Source organism: Benincasa hispida, chromosome 11 (genome assembly GCF_009727055.1).
Source record: "Benincasa hispida cultivar B227 chromosome 11, ASM972705v1, whole genome shotgun sequence".
Taxonomy (NCBI): domain Eukaryota; kingdom Viridiplantae; phylum Streptophyta; class Magnoliopsida; order Cucurbitales; family Cucurbitaceae; genus Benincasa; species Benincasa hispida.
In genome coordinates, this window is record NC_052359.1 from 5,286,265 (window position 1) to 5,292,677 (window position 6,413).

Here is a 6,413-nt window from a genome sequence, read left to right on the forward strand (position 1 = left end):
GAAAATTTCAAAGATGAGCAGGAAGAATAGAGAGAAATTACCATTTGACCACATAGGCGGATCAAAGTCATTCCTTCAAATTCAATCAGAGCTGCAAAAAAAGAAAGGTCGAGAAATAGGACATGTTGACCTATTTAGGGAAACATGCTCTAAAGGTGGCAATTTCGTGAATCATGCAGTTGAGGATGCACATGTAATGAATTTTGTTTTATTTGCATCTTGTTTTTCATTTCTAAGCTCTGTCATCGTACTTACACACTTAATTAATATGTGTAGAATAAAATGTTAGAATTACAATCCAACCCCACTCTAAATGGTTCCCAACCACTACAAGGGATGAAATCTATGAGACGGTTTTGGGTAGACAACCCAGATTTGTAAAAGGCCTAGGTTGGGGCCCTAAACCTAAGTTAAGAAGGGGTAGTAGCTCATCGAGTTCGTCATCTACTAAGGACATGGATCAAGTTGACAGTATATAGCCTAAATGATCTAATAAGGACATGGATGAAATTTTTTATCTCATCCTAGTAACACTATTCGATGCGGCCCACTCTGTAGTTGTTACAAGAAGTTGTAATGTACTATAAACGATGTGATCCACAAATTGTTCATGTTGAGACATGTGAATGGGGGCATCCCATGCAATGAGTTTGCATATAAACTGGACCATGAAAACAGTCACTTTCTTTATAAAAACTGACTATTTCATTTATCAAATAACCTAGGTTAACTCGATCTTAATCCTGAGCTAGCTATGAGCTCCTATTTGTTCGAGATCATCCTTTGATCTGCAAACAGTGAGAGTAGTCCAACAGTACTGCTCAATAAGGTTACCATTTTGGGGATATGACCAGATGAATAGCTGGGGACATAGCCTTGCAAGATGGAACTTACTCCTACCCTATTCAGGGTTAGTAGATAGGTTGTTCTCTTAAGTTCTGATTCCAGGACTTGAACAATTGGGGCCCCACTTTCTCATGATAGAGAAATGATTTGATTCATAGAGATTATGAATCAAAATTGTTCATTAGAGGGTCAGTAGGAACTTAAGGAACAAGATGTATTCACAGGAGTAAAAAGATAATTTTGACCTAGCTGTGATATGAACAACCTGTGAAGGATCGACTTACTGATTATGATTATAAAGTGGACATATTCAACTATGGGATATAGTGGAGTGTTTCATTAGTTAACGAATGTGGGTTAGATCAGACTAAAGAGTTTAGCCGATTAATCTCGAATCGTTGGAGCCCATGATCTGTAGGTCTACGAGGTCCCTCTACTAGCATGTAAATGGTTAAGCTTTAAAGTAGCTTGAGAAATTAATTTGAAACGTTTAAATTAAACGGAATATGAGAATATATATTTAAATATGATTTAAATATATGAATATGATTATTGTGCAAAAATTAATTTAATATTCGATATCAAATTAATTAATATTTTAAATTAATTTATGAAATTAATTTTAGAAAATTATTTTAGGATTTATCAATCAAAAAAAAGTTTTTGAAATCAAAATTTTATTTTAAAAGAAAATTGGAAAAATTAGATTGTATACTTCAAAATGGAAAATGTTGATTTTCCAATATAATCTTCTTCATGCACACACAAAGCCCATTTCCTTCTCTTCATTAATACTCCAAGCATGAGTTACAACCATACATTTCTCTTCTTTGCATGTTCATCTACGATAAATAAAGAAGACTGGAGTGAATTGAAGGCATGCATAACACAAAAATTTTGAGAGAAAATTTCAGTGAGAAGAAAGAGTTCTTTAAAGTGAGCTGCTGTGAGTTTTTCATTGTTCTTCATCGTTTCAAGCTGTTCTTGAGTCTCACAACTCGATCTAAAGCTCCAAGAGGATAGTGGGAAAGATCTTAAGGTGGTTCACAGTGATCTTTGGTGAAGACTGTTGCGGATTGATCAAGTTCTTGAAGAGATCTTTGAAGGTATGATCTTAAAACTCTCTTTTTAGAAGAGCATGCTTTAGTTTCTGCCAAAATTAGTGAATTTGAATGCTTATGGATCCTAGGTACTTCCATTTCATGTTATCTAACTCTAACACAATGACAGCGACCGAAACAATGCCGACGACATCAACAACCGGAACAACGCCAACGTTGGTGATGATTGGTACGATCAAGGGGAAGAGGGGGTTTGTAAGAGAGAAGTGAGAAAGGAGAGAAAAGATGGGTAGTGAAATGAAATAGATATATTTTTTTACTAAAGTTAAAAAAAATAAATGGGGATTTTTAATGTCGATTTTAAACCGATATTGTAGTCTATCTTTAATATCGATTTAAAACCAACATTAAATATCCGCTTTTGTTTTAAAAAACCGACATTATACATTCGGTTTCACTTTTTTCAATCGACATTAAAGTCCAAAATTCTTGTAGTGATGGAAAGATGAAAAACATTGTGAACTGCCGAAAGAGATGATAGCAAGGCCAGCCGATAAGCTACAAGATTGATCCGTTCTAGGATCTCAAATGACCCAATGAACCGAGGGCTCAACTTACCTTTCCTGCCAAACCTCAACACTCCCTTCATAGGTTCCACTTTCAAAAATACTTTATCACCTACCTTAAACTCCAAATCTTTACATCTAACATTAATGTAACTCTTTTGCCTACTTTGAGCCGTCAGCATTCGGGCTCTAATCTTTTGTATTGCCTCATTGATGGTCTGAACCAACTCCAGACCTAGCAATCTCCATTGACCAACCTCCGGGAGACCTGCAATTCCTCCCACACAAGGCCTCAAATGGCGCCATGCTAATGGTAGCCTAGTAGCTTTTATTATTAGCAAACTTCATAAAGTGCAAGTAGGAATCTCAACTCCCTGAAAACTCTAAAATACATGCACATAACATATATCCTAGTGTTTGAACCATCAGGCTGTGGGTGAAAAGTTGTAGTGAAATGATGCTTTCTGAAGACTCTTCCAAAAGTTGGATGTAAAATGAGGATCCCTATTAAACACAATGGACACAAAAACCTCGTGCAATCTTTTTCTCGAAAGTTGATAAGTAAAACTGAATGTTGTTTTCTTATTTTTAGGATATCAAGCCATAATATTAAGAAAAAAAAAAACTATAAAATCTAAAAATGACTTTAATATTTCTTGAACAAGAATTAAATAGTTTTATGTATAATAACGAAAATGGCCAACATAACCAAAATTTGGGCAACTAAATCAAATATTAAGTTTAAAAAATCAACCAAATAATAATTGAAAACTTGAACTTACTAATTTTAAAAATTCAATAAATGGTATGACTAAAGATAATCTAAATTGGTGGACTGAACTAAAATATCTATAATGATGGGCTTTCAAATTGGGAGTGAAAAGAATCTATAATGTTATAAAAAGAACTATGTATATAATAGTAATAGGGAATATGAGGAAGGGTTGATAAAATAGAGTAGTAATAAAAAGGTGAAGGGGTGGGAATAAATAAAATGAGTTATAAATAGTAACTAACCTAAGAGATGGAAAGGCATAATAAGTGGTAACTAATGTAAGAGATGAGAGAGAGTAGAAATTAACATAAGAGATGGAAGGGGATAATGAAAATTTGATTAGAATTGAAGAGCAGTATGAGAAGGTAAAAATTCTCTCGTATACCTCCGTTTAATATTGTATAGATATAAATTTAGAATAGTGCTTAATCACATTTTTATTATTTTTTTAAATTAAGTTTAGCTATCTTTCAACGAGACAGGTAGCTATTTTTCAGCGAAGTTGCCTAGAGGCGAAAACCATATTCCTGTTTGAGCCTGCATTGGTGTATCATGTAGGAATCAAATGGTGAAAACATTGAGCATCTGTTTATCAATTGTTCCTACACCCTTGATTTATGGAGAATAATACAAGTGCATACTCTCATTTCGTCCACTGTTGATGAGTTATTCAATATTTTCCTTTTCCTTTCCATAAGAAAGACTGTCCATATTCTTTGGAGTAATAATTTTGGGGCTTTAATATGGTTAGTTTGGCTGGGGTGTAAATAGAACACATCCACTTTATGGGAAGACATTATCTCTATGGTTGCCTTTTCTTTACAAAGTCTCCTCTCTTTTATGCTATGATACCTCTACAATATCGCTCAACTGGGAAGTCTTCATATAAATCGATCTTTGCTCTCTTTCGTTTGTTGTGTATTGTCGATGCTTCTTTATATCTCGAGCTTCTCTCTAACTCTTCATCAGACTACTTTTGTATTTATTTATCTCTGTCGTATACACTTATTTTGGTTGTAGGGATAGATGAAGGTGCTAAGTACATGTCAACGTAATTGAGATATACCCATGCACCTACTGATCCCTCTTATCCAAAATCTTTAAAAGGAAAAAAAAAGAAAAGAAAAGAAAAGAAAAGAACATGCCTCCCGCCACTATAAATAGAGTGAAATAAAAAGGAAATAAATATTATAGATGAACCTAGTGAAATCATACTATGAGTTGGGCTTCACATGCATTTACTTATACATACACAAAGAAAAAAAAGTTTAAACATAAAGATAAATTTCATACTTTTATTTGATAGGATAGATTAATACAAACTTTATTCATTATACATGAACTGAAAACCACATGTGGCTAACAATTCCTTTTCTGGATATACTTGCATCACTCTACTAACATTAATTTGGTTCAGTAGTTTTATGGCAAAACCCACCATTGCAACCATACAAGCTCTAAACCATGATTCCACATCCAGCACAAGCATTGCATTCATCAAGCACAAGCAACAACAATAGATCCATCACTTTTCACCGTGCTTCTGCACACAGCCTCAACAGTACATCCACCGCTCTTTACCATGCTTCTGCACCCAATAGCAGTAATACATCCACTACTCTTCACTGTGCTTCCACACCAAGTATAAACAGTGTATCCACCGCTCTTCACCGTGCTTTCGCACCCAACAAGTGCATCCACCGATGTTCACTGTGCTTTTGCACCCATCAGTAGTAGCACATCCACTGCTCTTCACTATGCTTCTGCACCCAGCCGTAGCACATCCACCACACTTCACCGTGCTTCCACACCCAGTAACAGCAGTGCATCCACTACTCTATATATATAGTGCCCATACACCATGCAGCAACAATGCATCCACCACTCTTTATCGTGCCTACGCACCCAAAAGCAACGGTGCATCTACCGCTCTTTACCGTGCTTCCGCACCCAATAGCAGTAGTGCATCCACCGCTCTTTACTATGCTTTCACACTTAGTAGCACATTCGCCGCTCTTTACTGTGTTTGGCACCCAATATCAGTAGTGCATCCACCGCTCTTTACCGTGCTTCTACACCTAGCAGCAGTAGTGCATGCACCACTCTTTACCATGCTTCCACACCTTGCAACAGCAGTGCATGCACCACTCTTTACACCGCTTTGCATCTGAGGAGAAGAGCCTCTATACTTTTCTCCTATCATCCAATACCTTGTACCAAATGTATCATGCCATTGTTTGGTCGAGTCTGATAACAAAACATAGATTTGAATATTCATGGAGAAACAAAAATTTTGTATAATAACGAATCGAAAAAAAATAATGGTTAAAATCTCAATAATTTTACATTACATTGTTATGTTCTATATGTTAAGTTAATTTACAAGAATAATATTGATATTAAGAAGAAGAAAAATAAAAAAAGATAAATTATTCTATTATAATACAGGAACCTAAAAAATGATGGTTTAATCAAACAAAAGATCGAAGAATAGACTTATTTTTTTTTTTTTTTCAAAATGAATTTGAAAAAGTGGTTATACAAATCTAATAAGGAAGGAAAACTACCAATATAAATTCAAATGGGGTGAAAAATGGGGATACTTTCTTTCAACGCTAATATCAATTACAAATTAATTTGATATTTTTCAGAAGACCAACGCGAAAGTCAAACAGGTAAATTTTTAAAAATAATAATCAGTGAGGTGGCACCACGTTTGCCAAAAAACCCTATTATCTTCCAAAATTGCCGAAACTCCAAATGAAACTCGAATTCTTTGCTATTTGTAAATTTTCCTTAAAATTTACCTTCACCCTCGGGCATAAAGCTTTTGGGTCAATCATGATTTTGAGCTCAAAAAGTTTATATAGCCTTCTATCAATGAATGATATACTTTTCCATATGCTATGTGAAACTATTTTATTTGGCATCGTGTTGATTAAGTTTCAAATAATATAAGCCTATAGTCATAGACATTTAAATCAACTCATAGAGTCTATATCAAATGATACATCATATCACTGAAAGAACTATCCTTGATAGAGTACAAAAGTTTGATAGACTCTATCAACGCTACGATTCTATCAATGAACCTTCTTTAAGTAATAAACTTTAACTATCCATGATAAAAATCTATTCACTACAATAGAAATCTTATAAGTTGTG